General features: G+C 51.3%; 1 long non-coding RNA gene and 1 pseudogene across 1 annotated transcript in view; both read left to right on the plus strand.

The window, feature by feature from the left end:
• LOC147446000 (uncharacterized) overlaps positions 1–18703 on the plus strand; it is a 58994-nt gene that overhangs the window by 30235 nt on the left and 10056 nt on the right. The window lies entirely within an intron of this gene.
• Positions 14606–18235, plus strand: LOC147446001 (uncharacterized; annotated as a pseudogene).

The raw sequence follows: 18703 nt of genomic DNA on the forward strand, positions 1-18703 counted from the left end.
AACCATTTATGCAAGAGGGTTCCAAAACTGGAAAACCTAATCTAATGGACTTGTCCGGACATGCCGGTCCTGTGAACAGGCTCACCAAATTGCCGGTACTAATCCTCCTAGGATTCTAGACATCCCTATCTAATAAGAAGGGGAAAACTGGCTCTGGAAGTCGATGAAGCATGTCCACGTGGCACATAGAGCCATGTGCTGTAAGGTGCAGCGGAAGTGAATGTTGAACTTTGCTCAAGATGAGTGCTCTGAACTGTGCTCAAGGTTCCTTTTACTTACGGAAGGGAGAGCCTTCCATTCCTTTAGTGAGAGAGTGCAATGGACACAAACAAAGTGGATAAACATTGTGAATAAAGGTGCTGAGACTGAGAGATAGAAAGAGAAGAATACGACACCAGAATGTTGTCAAAACCCTCCTCCAAAGGCTCCACTCTCTATGGCGAGAGCGGTCTGTTGCTATTGATTGCAATGCCCAAACCGTGCATGCCTAGACACTTAGTGTAGATGCATATCCTCTGGTTGCACACAGCATGATCATAAGCATTCCCATCAGAATCCTTCAGGGGAATTTTCCAGTGCATTTAACCTATTTTCCCTATTTTTGACATTTTTCACTTATTATTTATAAGTGACTTTTGTTGGAAAGTAGGTAGGGCAAATTGAGTAAGTTTGTATATAAGCAAACCTAGACTAGCACTAATTGGCAGAAGAGGTAGCAGGAGCTCCATCGCTCAATAGGCAACTTTTGTCACAAAGTGATGACGTGGTGGACAGCAGAAACCCTAATTTCTGGCTGAAACCCTAAAATTCCTGCAAACCCTAAAATCTGCCAAAAACCCTAATTTGCAGCAAACCCTAATTTCTGGCTGAAACCCTAATTCCAGGAAACCCTAAATTGCTGGGGAGATGCCATGTGGTAGTTGGTACGGATTTCCGTGAATTACGGGGCGATTTGCGGCCAGCCGTACGGATGTTGCTTTTTCTCCTCTACACAATGAGAAAGAGAGAGAGAGTGCTTTTGCTTTCAATTTGGGTCTCTGTGAGAGAGAGAGAGAGAGCACTAGCTTTTGCTTTCAGGCCTCTACTTTTGGGCATCCCTTGTAAACCTTTAAATAAGTGGCTTGGGCCTTCACTTCTCAAAGCATCTGGACGCAGAGTCTGAGAGTGAATCTCGACCCACTCTCTTGTACTTTGAACTGATTAATATACAAAGAAATACCGAAAGGGACGCCAGTCTTTGGGGCCAATATCTCTAGGCACGGAACTCCGCCGGGCCAGTGCAAATCTATTGTGATATGTGAATTGTTTGAAGTGGTTATTTTTGGTGCTGTCGCGATTGATTCTTGACTTGGAGTGTCCAAGTCTGTAACAGTGGTATCAGAGCACGGCCGATTTCTCTTCTACGGGAAATCCGATCCCCAAATTTTTTTCCGCGGCACCTATGGCTTCACGCAAGGATCAGTAGACTCCCTATGCATTTGGAGATGCGGGCAGGGATCACAACGGAGATTCCGGCAGAGAGTATGGCCCGCCTCGGCCTACTCAGGCGGAGCGGCGAGAGATGGAGCGTCGCCAGTTGATCGGCGATTCAACGAAGATGATGCTCAATTTTGTGAAGGACCCAAAATTTGCAAAATATATGAGCGAGACTTCTTTTTAGGAAGTGCATGAGCAATGGCAGAACCGACTCTCAAGAAACTTTCTGCTCACAAGAAATATTCAGAGAAGGAATTAGAAGAGGTGGTTGATGCACGGATCGCCCAGCTTTTTGATGCGCAAAAGAAAGCCAAAAAGCACGGCAAAAACCAGAAGAAAAGCACCGACTTCCTGGGATATTTGGGTCGTCAGTCAACTTTTGATAAGGCAAAGAATTAGAAGAAGCGTGTTCGATTTGAAGGAGTACCCAATTCTTCTTCTTCTTCTTCTGACAGTTCTTCTAGCTCTTTAGATTCGAGCGAAGAAGACAGAAAATTTTTTTTTTTCCCGAGAAAAAGATCCTTCTATTAGTTAATGAAAACTGCCCATAGGGCTACATCCACCTCTGCAAGAGAGGGCTACAAGCATTATGGGGAGACTCTCCCAATGAAAAAACAGCATATATACAATGAGGCTAAATCAAGAGATGGGAGGAGGGAAGAGCCACACAGGTGGACAGTAGTGCCATCTGAGCACCCCCTGGACTATGGTGTAGAAAGGCCCAGGGTGCCAGATTCGAAGGAAAGCCTCGCGGAGCTCCCGCATGCGGTCGGAGCTACCCTGTAGTCCCTCAAGCTCTCCTCTGAGAGTATGGATCAGCTCTAGCCAAAAGTCACGCACAGTCTCTACTGGTGGCATAGGGCGAGCCTCAAAGATGTGGAAACAGCGGACCCGCCAGATGAACCAAGTGTCAGGCCACTGATGAGCTCCCAACACTCCTCTCTCTCACTGCACCACTCCTGTGGAGTAAGCTCTATAGCAGGCTGGAGTGTAGGTTGCCCCCTCTGCATCACTATCATCCTGCTGGTGGAAGATAGCTCAAACTGAAGTGCCGGGCCCGTGAGTGTGAACCAGGCCGCTGCCCCCCAAGTGTACTGTCGAGCCGTGGAGAGAGCAGGCATCAGCCGAAGAACTCGTAGCCATACCTGCTGGGCGAGGGACAGTCCCAAAGACAATGACGCTGACTCTCCACCGACTGGCTGCACATGTGGCTGAGAGACCACTATGCACAAGCCAACTCCCTACTGCTGTGGCTCTGTGTGCAACCAACCACTGAAACAAAGTGACGCGCCTCGGCTGTCTGGAGTCCCACAGCCTCTGCCAAAAGGCTGCCAAGAACTCGACTGTGAGGCCCTCCTCCTGCCAATGTCGTGCTGCAGCGGGGCGGGCCTCTCTCTGTGCTACAAGTATATGACGTCCAAGCCGAACAGTGTACTGAAAGAAGGGGACTCCTGGGCGGTCTGCAGAAGAGAAGGGGTCCCTCCATAGCCACTCACCAAGATCCCACTGAACTCGTTCCAGTGGACAACACTCCCAAGCCCATAGCCTCCAGTGTCCAGTCTCAAGAGCTGTTGGGTCAGGGTCTATGACGCAAGTCCTTCCACAGATGCCCACAACTCGGATCCTCTGGAAACAACACTTTGCTACCTGCGGGGCCTCTACTGCAACTTGCTGTAATCGTCCCCCACCTTGAAGCTCGAAGAATAGGGCTGGGACAGTCTCGGAGCAGGCCCTGACTGAAATGAGAACCTCCAGTCGTGTGAAGGCTCCCATCCACCGGGGTGCTACTCGCTCGAGAGGCGTGAGCCACTCAACTGGAACTGACTCTGAGGTGTCCTGACACATGCTCTGCACCCCTCTCATGCCCTGTAGCTGGAAACCCCGCACCTCCTCTGACAAACCTGTGAACTCTAGCCAGTCACCTAGAGAGCGCGCTGGACCTGCTGCCATGGGACCCCAAGAAACATGTGGCCGACTCCCAACCAAGTGGCCACTCTGAGTGCTAACCATGGGGTTCTAGACAAGGGGCTGTCGTAGGCGCTCCTCCGTGCACGTCGGCTGTCTCTGCTCTAGGCCACGCCGTAAGAGCTCCCAAGATCGAAGCAAACTCACAGCGAAGCGGTCCTCCAGTCTCCTGCTCAAACCAACTCGTCGCATCTCTGTAAAGATCCATCTGGTCGAAAGTTGCCAAGGGCCTCTTGACTGAGGCACCCTGGCACGAAGCCTCTGTAGCAAGAACTCCTTCCAAGGCTCCTCTCCTGGAAGAAGTCGTCTGACTACGAACTTCCCAAGAAGTTCTCTGCTCTGCTGTGCTGGATCAATGATCCCAAGCCCTCCCTGAGAACAAGGAAGCGTGATGACCGACCAAGCCACCTTGGCTCGGGCAATCTGAGTGTCACGTCCTGACCAAAGGAAGTTCCTGATCAGCCTCTCTACCTGGCTGATACAAGAACTCAAAAAGATCCAGCAAGAAGTGATGTACCACATAGTCGCCAACAACACCTGGTTGGCAACTACTACTCTACCAGCCAACGAAAGTCGTGCTGAGCTCCAAGTAAGCAATCTGCTGCTCGGGGGATAAGTCCAAACCAACCTGACAACCCAAGTACCGAACTGCAGTCCCTGGGGGGATCCACCTGAAACCCTCTCTTGGCATCCAATCTGGCACAAGAGCACTGCCAACCGAGAAAGCCACTGTCTTTCTCCAGTTGATCAATGTGCCCGATGCACAACAGAAGGTCTCCAAAGCTTGCTCACATCTGTGTAGATTGGCCTCCTGGCCCTCTAAGTACAAGGCTGAGTCATCAGCAAACTCAGCGTCCAGTAGCTCATCTCCTCGAATAGGGAGTGCTAAGCCCCTCAGACCAACCTGCTAAGCCCCTCAGACCAACCTGCTGTGACACCAAAAATCTGCTCATCGCCTCCGCATAGAACAGAAAGAGAAAGGGGGCAAGAGGACAACCCTGTCTGACCGAGCGTGTGAGCATGAAGCGCTCACCTCTACCTCCTGCCAAAAGCACCTGACTGTGAGCCTGTCTATACAAAGCTGACACCCCTCTGATCCAAGCATCTGAGAAGCCCATCCTGCGTAGAGTGCCCTCTAGAAAGTCCCAGTCAACTCTGTCGTATGCCTTCTCAAAATCGAGAAGAAGAATCACAAGGTCCTCCCCACGGAGCCGTGTCAGGGCAGAAGCCTCCCAAAAAGTGAAGATGTTGTCAAGGATACTGCGTTCCTTGACAAAACCTGTTCGAGTCCCATGTATAAGGCTCTCCAAAAGTGGCTGAATCCTCAAACTCAGAGCCTTGGCAAGAATTTTGTAGGCTGAGTTGAGGATGGTGATGGGGCGCCACTGTCGAATCTCATCCAAGGAGCCACCCTCCTTTGGAATGAGGTAAATCAGGCCCTCACTCATGGTATCAGGCATCACTCCTGTGTGCAAAATGTACTGAAAGGCACTACATAGATCTGGGCCAAGCAGGTCCCCGTACTCCAAGAAAAAGCTGGGAGTCAGCCCATCCTCACCTGGACAGCTACCACGAGGGAGGGCCCTAAGAGCCGTGTGCAGCTCCTCAAGCTGAAGTGGCATCTCTAGCCTCTGGCGCATCTCCTCAGTCACAAGACAAGGCATCTGTGCCCAAACCTGCTCCCTACATGCATCCTGCCGCTCTGACTGGGGCTCAGCTGACAGTAACTCACGGTAAAAGTCAGTAGCAACTGCACGCACCTCCTCGGGCTCACAAACAACTGACCCATCGGGTCTCCTCAACTGATTGACCTTGGCATGCGAGTGCCGAGGTCCCACTGTCTCAAAAAAAGCACCTGTCACTCTGTCACCCACCTGAGTCCACTGAGATGCCTGTTGGTGAAAGGCAAACTCATGACGCCTCTCCTCTGTGCTAGCAAGCTCCTGTCGAGCCTGTTGCAACTGCTCCTCCAACCATGGACTGTCTGGATGCTGCTCCTGCATCCTCTGTAATGAAGCAATGCCTCGTCTGAGACGCTGCTGCTCCTCTCTCGCTGCAGCCCGGCGAGCCAGAGACTCCTGGAGGAAAAAGTGGCTAAGCTGAGCTAGGCCTAAGGCATCTCTGTCTGCAGGTAGAGCCTGGCTGTCCATGCCCTCTGTCCAGAGAGCCTCTACCCTCTCTCTGAGTGCTGAGTCCAACAAGACCCGCTCTGGGATGTGAAGCATCGTGCTCCCACTCCTCTGCCTGTCTGCCACTATGAGGATCACTGGTGTATGGTCCGAGAAGGATGTCCCTGCCAGGATGCCCACTGATCCCCCCAAGTCACTGAAGTGGTCACTAGTGTAGAAGCGATCTATCCTCGATAGATTCACTCCTCCCACTCTACGGTCCGATCTAGAGAAGGCAAGACTAGCTGGGGGCCTCACAAAGCCAGAGTACTGCCATGTATCCGAGACCCTCAAAGTCATACACAACCTCTCCCAAGCTGCTAACTCGACTCCATGAACAGTAGGATGGCTGCCTCCTATCCTTTCAGAAGGGTCCTCCAACATGTTGAAGTCTCCTCCTACACACCAATGGTCAGCCCGTGGCAAAGACTCAACAATCTGTGACCAAAACTCTGCACAAGCACTCGCCACATTGGGCGCATAGATGTTCAGGAAGCCCACAATGCCACCCTGAACCTGCATAGTAATCCACTGAGCCCTGCCTGGCACAATAATCCCTCTGCCCACAATGGCCTGCTGCAATGAATCCGCAATAGTCATACATACCCCACCCTGGATGCCTCCAAGTCCAAAAGCAGCTGACCAAAAGGTATCATATCGTCCACGCAAAATTTGACCACATCGTCGAATGCGGCTCTCACACAGATGGTGCTCCTGAAGCATAAGGAGATCAATCTCTCCTCCCACAAGGCAACGCTGAAGCTCCTGACGCAATCGGCCCTGCTGTCGCTGAAACTGGGGCCCACCTAGTCCTTGCACGTTTCACGAGACGATCCTCATGGGGAGCGAGAGAAAACAGATGTTGCCGCATCAGCAAGACGGGCTATCTTCGAGGCTGGCTTGGATGGGGAGTAATCCGCATCTGAGCATCCTCTAGATAGGCGAGACTGCAGTGAGTGCCTAGCCCAAGCCCTAGCTGAGCGAGCCGTGCGTAAAGCAACCTCCTCTGTCCAGGAGTCCTCATGAATGTATACATAGCAAGGCAAACACTGCGTATCAGCAAAGAAGTACACCACAATGTTCCTACAACCTGCTGAGTCTGGGGGTGTCATCGCAAACTTGGCCAATGGCCACAAAGTCTGTAACAAATCTGTAACTCCAAGTTCTCCCATGTGATGAGAGAACTCGAGAACCTGTGTATGTACCCATCCCACAACTGAGTCGAGGGACCACTTTGTCTCGGCCCTACCACAGAGGGGGAAGGAGAAACCAACTGCTGAGTCCAAGGCCTCTGTCCCCCTATCGGCGAGGAACAAAGCATGGACCCTGAAGCAGGCTGCCTCGTGGTCTGCTGCGGAATCGCCGAGAAAGCGAGTGAACGAAGAAGTCCTAGCGGCATCGGAGGTCAATGCTCGTTAGACCACGAGGGATAGCTGCAAGGGAAGATGTCTGAATCTGCAGAGGGGGCCGCAAGAAGGGCTGACCCTCTCTCGCTAGGTGACTCGTGGCAAAGGCGCTGCCAAGAGATCTCTTGGCCGCCGACGAGGGACTTGTCTCCTGAGCTGACTGTGGAACTGGAGCAAGAGGGGGGGGGAGAAGGAGCTGGGGGGAGCGGGGGAGAAGAGGAGCGGGGTAGGGCGACAGAGGTAGAGGGGCGAGGTGGAAGAGGCGACGGGAGTAGAGGGGGGGGGAGGATGATGAGGAGGGGAACTCTGAAGGGGGAGCGGTTGTCGAGGGTGAAGCGGAGGTGGAGGCTGGCGTAGTTGACTCCTCTTGCTCAAGAGGACCAAAGTGGTTCCCCGTGGGAACCCACTGCTGCTGAGTAGGCACCTGAGGGCCACTCTGAGTACCAGGCTGTCGTTGTGGCCCCTGGCGTCGACGGCCACGGGCCTGCTGCCACCCCTCCTCCGCTGGAGCCCCAGGCTCGGGGGGTGGCTCTGAATCTGTGCGCTGTGCCGCTGGCTGAGGTTGCGGCCCAGCCTTGGCAGGCTCGGGCTGAGGCTGAGGTGCAGGTCGTGGCCTCCTCCGTGGACAGGCCTTCGCAAGGTGGCCCATCTGTCGGCAAATGAAGCACTGGTTCGGGAGGCCCAAGTACTCCACACTCTGTCTAAACCAACCCCCACTCACCCGAGGCAGAAGGATGACCTTTGGGAGCGTGTGGGTATCTCTGACCAAAACTCGAACTGAAGGGATGCCAGCCGCCTTGGCAGCTACTGATGCTGCCATACGAGGTGACTCCAGGACAGTCCCGATGGCGGAACCAATCCTGGAAAGAAGTGGTAGGTACTCCCTCTGTAAACCCGGAAAGCAGACTGAGATGGGGATGTTTGCCTCCTCTTCTAGAACATCCGAAGTCGGGTCAAAACCATGTCGCCACTGTTGAAAGTGGGCGCGTGATGCTCGGATGGCCAGTGGACTCATAGCTATGACCTTGGAAGCCATCTCGGAGGTCTCGAACTCGATCTGATAGTACCCCCGTCCGAGAATCTGGACATCCAAGATCTTGCCCACCTTTGCGAGAAGGCGGGCCTGGAGAAGGTCTCGCAGCTCTCCTCTGCTAGGTCGGGTGCCGAGAACCTTGCAGATGACCGAAGTCGCCTGCAAACGCTCTACCTCTGCGGCAAGGCTCGCTTGCTCTGTCGGCGAAAGAGCAAGTCGAATGGTGGGCTTAGCGGGGTCGGGCGAGGGAGCTTCAGGTGAGTCCCTCTGTGGCGAAGCTGGAGCCTCCATTTGTGTCTACTGCTGTGTCGGAGAAGTGGATAAAAAGATAGCGCTGCAGACGACCTTGACGAGCACTATCCAAAAAGGAATACTGCCAATGCCGGCTGAAGGATACCTTCGGGAAGAGAGGCGAAAAAACAAGGAGGCCGGGGGGGGCGCAATGCGGATTGGGTTGGGATATGGCGGCGGGCGGGCAAGGTGTGAGCGCGCTGGAGGGCTGCGTCTGGATTGTCGCGGCAGCAGGCGGGGGGCGGGGGGTGGGTTGGGGGGGGGGGGGGGTGGGTGGGGGGGGGGGGGGGGTGGTGGGGGGGGGTGGTGGCAGGCAGCTAAAGGGGGGAGGCTGCGCAGGGGCGGGCAGGCAGGCAGCGCAAGGGGCAGGGCAAGGAGGAGGAGAGGCGATGGCGAGGAAGGGGGAGGAGGGGGGGGGAGCGAGCGCAGCAGTAGCGAGCAGTTTTTTCTAAGCAATCACTTACCGTATGACAGAAAATTTCAAAAGAGAAGCAAGAAACAAAGCTTCGGAAAGGGCAAGAAAAAGCACAGAAGGCTAAATCTCGCCCAGAGCCTGATAGTTCTAGTGAGGACTTGTTTGCAGACAGCTCAGATTCTGATGATGGAAGCTTCTATGCGAACAAGAAGAACTTTTACAAAGCCAACCAATATGACTTTCTCGAAGATGAAAGCAAGAAAGTCCGAGAGTTTAAGGAAGGTGGCCACTCGATCAAGTTTGATACTTTTCCAAGATACTCAGATGCTTCGAAGGCTGTCTTTTATATAGCAGTTTGACATCGCTTTCACGGGAGGACGCTATTCAGAGTACTCCAAGATTCGGAGAGCTGCCTCTTACTTTAAGGGGAATGCTCGTACTTGGTGGTCCACGCTTCTTTTAAACAAGACTGCGCCAGTTAAATGGCTGAAATTTAAGAAGCCTTTTATTTCTTCTTGGTTGACGTAAGAATATGAACGAGATGTACGAGCTGCTTGGAACCATCTTCGGATGACCAAGAAAGATACAATCAATGCTTATTGTGAAAGATTCTGGAGCTCTTTTCTACCCGCCTCTTCATTCAAGAAGATCTCGTTCAGAGAACAGATTGAGCGGTTTATCTTGGGTCTACCTACAGAGATCCGAGATCACTGCTTGGAACAGAAGTCAGCTTCTATTCAGGAGTTGATTAGTCATGCGAAGCGGGGTTTTGCCATTCACTCTGGCAGTCTGACCTACCCCATAGATGAGGCCATGACACAACGAGCCGAACAGACTTCTGGGAATGAAAGTAGAAAGAAAAAAGAGCAACCCAGAGAAAAAGGATGCACGACCCAAGCTTACTCGTGAGGAGAGAACTTGCTTCATCAGAGAGGAGAAGTGCTTTGGATGCAGGGAACGTGGACATATCTCCACGAAGTGCCCTAAAAAGGCATAGAAAGAACAAAATGATAAAGACGACGACAAGATTGAGAGTTCGAGAGCAGCTGAGGAACGTGGCGATCACGAAGCTCTTTTCAAGGAGCCAAGGCCAACTTCTTTTCACTTGGAATTGGCGGCTCGATTTGGAATTACGCCTGACAGATTGACGCCACAGGCGGAGGTAGTTCGACTTGCACTCGGATGGGATGTTGCCATTACACCGAGCATTGGCAAACTTCGTTTGCAATGACAGGGGTGTTCAGGGCACACGAGTGACGTTCTACTCAGGATCCCTTGGTACCACAAGAACTACGTCGTGGTTGACTACCGGGCCGAGAAAGCGACTTTGATAAATGGAGGGCTCAAAGATTGTACTTGATGAACTTCAGTTTCTTTACTCATTCTTTTGAGAGAGAACTGAACGATGGATAAAGGTTGAATATGTTTTGACTTGATCAAAAGAACACCAAGATTTTTCTCCACACTCATGCCGATTGTTTTTCAGAGGGCTTGAAGATCAGACCATTGACCTAATACTTGGAAGCACGCCATCGAACCGGCCACCTTACCTTGTGAGCCGAGCACAGAATGAAGAGATTATGAACCAAGTGAAAGACCTCTTGGAAAAAGGGTCTTGTCCGGCCTAGTACTTCACCGTATTGCTCTCCACTGTTGTTGGATTTGAAGAAAGACGGATCTTGGAGAATGTGCATTGATTATAGAGCTCTCAACAAAATCACCATCAAGAACAGATTTTCGATTCCTAGGATAGATGATATACTCCACAAGTTACATGGATCCTCGTGCTTTAGGAGGATTGACTTGAAGAGTGGATATCATCAGATCCGAATCGCGTCGGGAGACGTCTACAAGACAGCCTTTCGGACGACTTTTGGGTTATTTTGAGTTTTTTGTGATGCCTTTTGGCTTAACCAATGCTCGTGCGACATTTAACCGGATGATGGACATGATTTTTCGAGAGTAGAGGCTATTTGTTGGCACTTTCTTTGATGATATCATTGTTATCTCCAAGAATGAGGCAGAACACAGAGATCATCTGCTTCAGAGATAAACTTTTTGGGACATTTTGTCTTAGCAGCAGGAGTGCAAATGGATCCCGCCAAGATAGACGCTATCCCTGATTGGCCCGATTTGACGAATGTCCATGAAGTTGAAAGCTTCTTGGGACTGTGTTCGTACGACAGACGGTTCATTCGAAAGTTTGCAAAGGTTGCTTCCCCTTTGCATATCTTGATACAGAAAGGAGTCCCTTTTCTCGTGGGATCCATAGGCCAAGATAGACGCTATCCCTGATTGGCCGATTTGACGAATGTCCATGAAGTTGAAAGCTTCTTGGGACTGTGTTCGTACGACAGACGGTTCATTCGAAAGTTTGCAAAGGTTGCTTCCCCTTTGCATATCTTGATACAGAAAGGAGTCCCTTTTCTCGTGGGGATCCATAGAGGTGACTGCCTTTCAGACATTGAAAGAGAAATTGACTACGGGACCAATTTTGACTTTGTCGGACTTGCAGAAGTCATTTGAAGTATATTGTGATGCTTGTGGTCGTAGTCTGGGTGCGGTCTTGATGCAAGAAGGCCATGTCATTACTTGACGAGAGCCGATTGTTCTCTAGGCCGGAGATGACAGCACAGATTTATGAGAAAGAGCTTTTGGCGGTTATCCATGCTCTTACTCAGTGGCGGCATTACCTACTCGGAGTGGATTTTACTGCCTTTACAAACCATTAGAGTTTGCGCTACTTCTTGTCACAGAAGCAGCTTTCGGAAAAGCAGATGCGGTGGGCGAAAATCTTGTCATAGTTTCACTTCCAGATTGTCCATGTGCAAGGACAGAAGAATGTGGTGGCAGATGCTTTGTCTCAGAAGCCGTTGGTTCTGGCTTTTTCCGCGATACATCATAGGGGCTTCGAGGATATGGTCGACCAATATGCACAGATACAAATTTTGCAGATATTTTCACACGGAGACGGGATGGGGAGATAGTAGCCGGATACTCCCTTCGGGAAGGCTACTTGATGAGAAAAACCATGTTGTGCGTTACACAGCCATTGAGGGAAAAGATTATGACTGAATGCCACTGTCCACCTTTTACGGGTCACCACGGCATTGCTACCACCATGAAGGGGGTAGAGAGATACTTCTTTTGGCCGAGACTCAAAAAGGATGTGGAAGAGTTTGTGCGCATTATGCCAGAAGGTCAAGTTTGACAGGCATAAGACACAGGGATTGTTACACCCTTTACCCATATCCACCCACCCCTGGGAAAGTATTGCAATGGAATTCATTTTTGATCTCCCGAGAACACAGAATGATCACGATGATTTTCCGATTACATGGCACGTGTGAGACGATTGTCTTCGACAGAGGCCCCAGATTTATGAGTTTGTTTTGGAACCCAATTTGGGAGAACATTGATACGCGGTTGCAGTTCTCGTCATCGTTCCACTTGGAGACTGATGGGCAATCTAAGATTGCCAATTCAGTGGTTTTAGATTTATTGAAGTCTTGTATCTTGGACCAGAAGACTCAATGGGAAAAGAACTTACCTTTGGTGGAATTTGCCTACAATAACATGATACACTCTTCGACGAGGAAGACGCCATTTGAGATTGTTGAAAGTGCTGCGAAAATTCCATCCTTCCTGAGCACGAAAGATTAGATATTTGCAACGGATGAATATTCGCGAGATTTGGAACGGCTTTTGCCAAGGTTCGTGAGACTTTGTAGAAGTCTGAAGAACGACAGAAAAAGGCAGCGGATCGCCATCGTCGCGACTTGAAATTGAAGGAGGATGATTGGGTGCTCTTACGTTTTGAGAAGACACGCCTAAGAAAGAAAAAGGGAAACGAGAGGCTTTTTCCAAAGCTTAGTATGCGATACTACGGACCTTTCCAGATCATTGAAAAGATAAATTATGTCTCCTTCCGATTGAAACTGCCAGATACTTGGGGTCCTAGCGGGAAGCCGCCTCCACGTGGCGGGACTGGACATTGACTAAGTGCTTCCCAAATCCTCAATGGGGGGACCACGTACGGTTGAAAAACCCTCTCCGTGTGTAGGAGTGAAATCCCAAAGGGGAGGGGGGAGGACATTAGTGATCATAATGCCCTACAGACGAGTATGAGCTGCAAAGCTGGATCGGGGTGGGGTTGAAATTGGGAGAGTATGGAAGGCAAGAAGGATGGTCGGACCTAGGGAAAGCCCTGTAAAAATCATCCAAGAATGTCGAACGGGCCCTCTCAGGAAAGTTCTGTAAAAATCATACCAAGGATGTCGAGCGGACTCGAGGGTGGGAACACCCTGAACGCCCAGATTACTTTCTCCGTCGGTTTACAACCAACCCTTAGGTGAAGGCTCGGCTTCTCATATTTGAAGGCGGGGGAGAAGGAATGTACCTCATGACACAACCGGTGGCAGCCAAGAGGGACACAATCCCTGGAGAGGCCGCTTGGGGGGAGAGGCTTCTGGCCGTAATTCCGCACCAGTAATGTGAAACACATACCCAGCGGAAGGGGGGACGGTGACGGCCTGAGACCAGAACCTAGACTGGTGGACTGTGAAACGAGGGACGGGTGAGGTGAGGCGACGAGTTCCCCTGACCACTTCATTTCACGATTCACCAGCGGATGGGTGTTTCATACAGCTGAGGTTGGTGGGTTGGAAAGCGCTCCTTGTGTAACCTTTCCGCTGGTCCCCCCCTTGACTCACGGAGAGAGTAAACTCCAAACTAAAGGGGTGGCGGTGACGTCTTGAGACGGACTGGTGGGTTGTGAAACGGGGGACGGGTGAGGTGAGGCACGAGTTCCCTGACCACACTCCATTCACGATTCACCCTCCCTCGGGGCGGTGCCAATGTCACCCTCCACGGAACAGTCAACGCTTGTGGAAGGGTGGGTGCACCCTGAAACGGGAGAGGGTGAGGTGAGGCGCCGAGTTCCCCTGACCCATCCCATTTCACGGAACACCCTCTACTTCGAGGCCAAAACCATGGACCCTCGGGCTTGGTGATCCCCGCAGTGTACCAACTACGTGATGAGTTACAGTAGGGTGTGGATTCTAAAGTCTTGCTAACCACGGGGACGTTATGGACCACACCCAGATCAAGGACCCGCTTGTCCCTCCGGTCTCGCCCACCGATTGAGAAGCAAAACTTTGTGCGGATTGTATCGATACCTCATGTGAATCCACGAATTTAGAGGATGGAGTTGATTCGTCAACACGTTGGCAGTTGTGACCATGAATGTTACATGCAGGATAACCATAGTCCGGAAAGTGGGTGGTCGATCCCCCGAGAACGACCTATCTAACCCGGACCCCTCCAAATTTAAGGTGACAACCTGTTCATTAAGTATAGTCGTACATTTTCTATGAATTCACAACCATATTATATAAACGATCCAGGAGCACCAGTTAAACCTGGGCTGACGTGGAAAGGGGCTGCTACCGGAAGGGACGGATGAACCAGTGCGTAGTGCGTGGGCAGCAAAACTCATTAGCTATGGCTGAGACTGGACGCCCCACAGTTAACTCGGAAGGGCAAACCATCTGAGGAGCTGAGGGGCGGGGGCATAGACCAAGATGGAGGAACGAACTCAACAAGGGAAGTACGGTACATTGAGGTCATGAATGCCGATCAACTTCAAACTAACAGGCTAAGATCCTTGTCGGTACCCGAGATTGACCCGGTCACCGCCCCAAGCAGGCCGGCTAGAGAGGAACGGGTAATGATGAGAGGCAGGCTTGGGAGGGGTGTTTCAGAAGGGACGGTTGGCAAGCTGTGCATCTGGGGCGCTAATGAACACACCGAAGTGTCATTCAGCAGGCCTTGAGGCGCGCACTGAGATCAACCTCCCTGTTTGCAAGTATTGAGCTTTTGGATCGATTCCTTAACAATCGGACGGGGAGCACCCGCTTTGATGTTTTCACTTCTAGTAAACAAGCAGCCCTAGATGTCCTCCAGGTCATCCAATCGGAGAGTAGGCTTAGGTGGTTTGCTAAGATCTCGCTTCCTTTCGCTAGGAGAGATAGGAACCGTTTGAGGCCGGCGATGGAAGTGGTGAAATCGCCGATCTTTGCCACGCTTAACATTAATGGACTCCGGTCGAAGCGGGGGGAGTTGGAGTACATAATGTTACAAAAGACTTGGAATGTGGTGGGTCTCCAAGAGACTCGACTATTTCAGGGTGCATGGCCCCTTAGAATGGCGGGGTATTCGACATTCCAAGTGCCAGGGTCTGATAAACCAGGAGCCAGGGGACTTGTGACCTTGGTCTCCCAGGAGCTCAGAGCCTTTGAGTTGGGAATGTCGGACGTAAACTCCTTGTTTGTTCAACTCTTCCCTTTAAATATGAAGGATGGTTGGATTTATGGAAATGTTTACGTCCCGCAGAGGCAGTTAGTGGATGAGCGAGCAGACGTCTTAAGTGCGTTAGCTTCGAAGCTTCGTAGGTTGGGCAGAAAGGGCCTTCTCTCTCCTGATCGGAGGGGATTGGAATCTTAGACGGCGCCCGATGAAGAGATGGCTGGGGAATGAAGACCTTGATTTTAAGATTGTCCATACGAGAGGCTCTGGACTCTCGTATCACTCTTCCCGTGGTAAAGGACGATCAGACATTGACTTCTTTTTGGCCAATGATCTGGCCCTTCAATTCCTCGGCCATGCCAGTGTCCAGAGATCGGTGGATGTTTCGGACCACTGGCCTGTTAAGGTGAAGTTGGTGTGTGATGCGGTGTGTGCGGAGCCTCCCCCACCACCCCCCCCCCATCCATGATGCAACTAGAATTGAGCCAGCGGCTCAACTCTTTTTACACCACAACTTCTGGGATTCCCTATCAGAAGCAGCGGAGGAGGGGGAAATCACGCAGGCGGCGGTGAACCGTCAGTCGAAGAGCTTTGAGGAGGCAGCTGAAAGAGTCTCTCGAGATGTTGGTGCGTTCTCCGTAAGGCCCCCCAAGAGGCCTAATAGAGGCTTTAGGCTAGACCCGAGAGCCCGGAGATCCATCAACCGAAGACGGGAAGCGTGGAAGTCTCTGCGGGATGCAGAGAGTGATTCCTCTAGGGAAGATAGGGCGTGGAGGAAGTTTGTTGAATGCCGAAAAGAGGCGCGAGCTGAAACGAAGAGAAGCGAGAGAGAGGCTCTCAAACGATTCATGCTCAAGAGCGTCGAATTGGCAAGACGCAAGGAATGGTATGCTTGGTGGAAGCATATGAAAGCTGTTCTAGGGGGGAGCAGAAAAGGAGGGCCCGCTCAACCCCTAAGAGACCAGAACGGCGAGCTGCAGGCGGACGAAGAGAAGATCCGAGACATTTGGAAGGATCATGCTTCTCGCGTCTTCGCCGATCCCTCCGGTCACAGCAAGGACCCAGAACACTGGCAAAATCATGCTGTGCGACTTTGGCCTAGAATAGAGGACATCAATGACTCTATTAAATGGACTGAAGTTCGAGAGGTATGCCGCAAGATCAAGCGGCATAAAGCAGCTGGGATAGATGGCATTCCCCCTGAATTTTTCAAGATCCTTATGCAAGACAAGGGAACTAGATCAGATCGATTTAAACCAAATACAGACATGGGAAGAGCAGTCTTCAAACTGCTATGTACTTGGTTTGATTCAGGGAAGTTGCCGGAGGCATCATCTACCTCGGTAGTGGTGTATATCCCGAAGAAGGGTGATCTTTCTAATCCGGACAACTACAGAGGGATTTCTCTGATTCCAATCTCTCTGAAGCTCTTGACCTCACTTGTGATCAATAGGATCTCAGTGAAACTTGAGGAAAGAAACTTCTTCTTGCGTGGTCAAGCCGGATTTCGGACTCAGGAGGAGTGTGTGGCACAAGTGATTGCCTTGAAAGAGATTGTGCTCAGACGAAAGGTTGTTAAGAAACCGACGTTTGCGGCATATATTGACTTTGAAAAGGCGTACGATACAGTGCCACACGAGGCGCTCTTTTTAAAGATGGAAGCCATAGGGATTGGAGGTCGTTGCTTGAATTTCTTTCGAGCCTTGTACCAATCCTCCAAGGTCAGAGTGCGGGTGGGAGCGAAGTTGAGTGAGGAGGTCCAAATCGCCCGTGGCGTGCGTCAAGGGTGTCCCGCGTCGCCTACTCTCTTTAACATATTCATTAATGACATCTTGGATGAGAGTGCGACTGACCTTGGGGTGGCTATTCCAGGCCTACTCCTGAAGATCCAAGGCCTGCTTTTTGCAGATGATTTAGTTTTATTTGCGGAGTCTAAGGAGGAGTTACAGGCTAGTTTAGATAGATTGCATAGTTGGGCGGAGAAGTGGGGGATGAAGTTCGGCATAAAGAAATGCCAGGCGACCGTGTTCAACGGGGACCTTGAGGAACTTATTGCCTTCAAACCCCACATCGGACCTGAGGAGATTCAGGTAGCTTCGGAATATAGATACTTGGGCATCTTAATAGACAGCGAAGTCTCGATCGACACTATCCTCAAAGATAGGATTGAGAGCGCACGTAAGTCCTTATATGCTCATAAACACCTTCTATGCTCTAAGAAAATTCCGATGTGGTCAAGGTTGGCCTTTCTCAAGGCGTGCGTCTTCCCAGTGGCGACTTATGGAGCGGAGATTATGGGCTCACATGACATGAGGAAGTTGAACCCATTAGAGACGCTTATAGCAACTGGAATGAGGTGGGTAGTCGGTAAGGCCGCGAAGTCGAGTTCTGTGGCAGTAGCAACTCTTCACCGGGAGTTAGGGCTCCCCCCCGTACCAGCTTACTGTGCAGGACAGAGGGTACGAGCTTTTACCAAGTACGCAGGTCTAAAGACTTGGATTGCAGAGTTGGTTAATAATATACCAGAATGGAACCAATTCAAGAAGTGGACCTGGTGTAAAAGGACAAAGTTTTGGGGGCAGAGGTATATCAACGGCGCTTCTGTCGAAACCGCAAGGCAGGAGAGCTGGAAGCTCTGGGAACACTCACATCAATGTGTCTCCCTTGATCCTTATATCGAGAGGAAGTATGAGGACACGCGTGGATACCTTTACAGGCAGAGCATTGGGAAGAACCCCGGTGGGATGGAGGAGAAAGTCTTGTTACTAGCAAGAGTGGATGGCTTAAGGCTTAAGGATAAGATTGAACGGGCACAGTCGAGGACTTGCCCGTTATGCGGAATGGAAGAAGGCCCAAGGTCACTTACGCACTTGTTGGTACAGTGCCCTGAGCTGGACAATCTCAGAAGCTCAATACGACCCTGTTTGGAACATGCTAGACGGCTGTTAAACAATCCGAGCGGTGAAGATACCGAAGTGTTACTCCTGGGAGGGGAGATTAGCGGAAAGCGATTGCCAGGATGGGTTGTCCCCCGTGGGGCCCATAATGGTCGTCGTGGACCGCAGCTGAGGAGTGCCTATGCGGATAACGTTGCAGCATTCCTCTGCGGGGCCGTACCGCGATACTACAATGCTCTGGCCCGTGAGGGTGTTGAAAGCTCGTAGGGCTTGTAGTTATTGCGTACGGTGCGGTCCCGCCTAACATGGTCCTGGGGCTTTCCGAGCGGGCCTTGGTGACCATGGTTGGCCGGATCGGGATGCCTCCTTTGAGCCGACGCCCACCTTGGGTATGGCAGTCCTACCGGACATCCGCTGGACGGGGGCCTTTTTCTACCAGGCGAAAATCCTGGAGTACCTGGGCAAGATTCAATACGGTCTGTGAGTTACAAGGGTTTGTCCCTCTCTCTCAGCCTTGGTCCTTAAATGCATCATTGAATTCGTTTGGTGATTTCCCGACGTTACCCTCGGGTGGCGTGACTAACAAGGGAACATGGACTGACTAACATGGCATGAAAAGACTTTTTACTCCCCCGAGGGGGAAACTTGCTTCCATTCCCCGTTGACATGCCACGATACGGCATGGAAGCGCTTTTCCCTTTGTCGGCAAGTCCGCAAGGTAATTTGTCTTTGACTCGTTTGCGCGC

The sequence above is a fragment of the Adiantum capillus-veneris genome, chromosome 12, assembly GCF_014529385.1.
Source record: "Adiantum capillus-veneris isolate H3 chromosome 12, ASM1452938v2, whole genome shotgun sequence".
Taxonomy (NCBI): Eukaryota; Viridiplantae; Streptophyta; class Polypodiopsida; order Polypodiales; family Pteridaceae; genus Adiantum; species Adiantum capillus-veneris.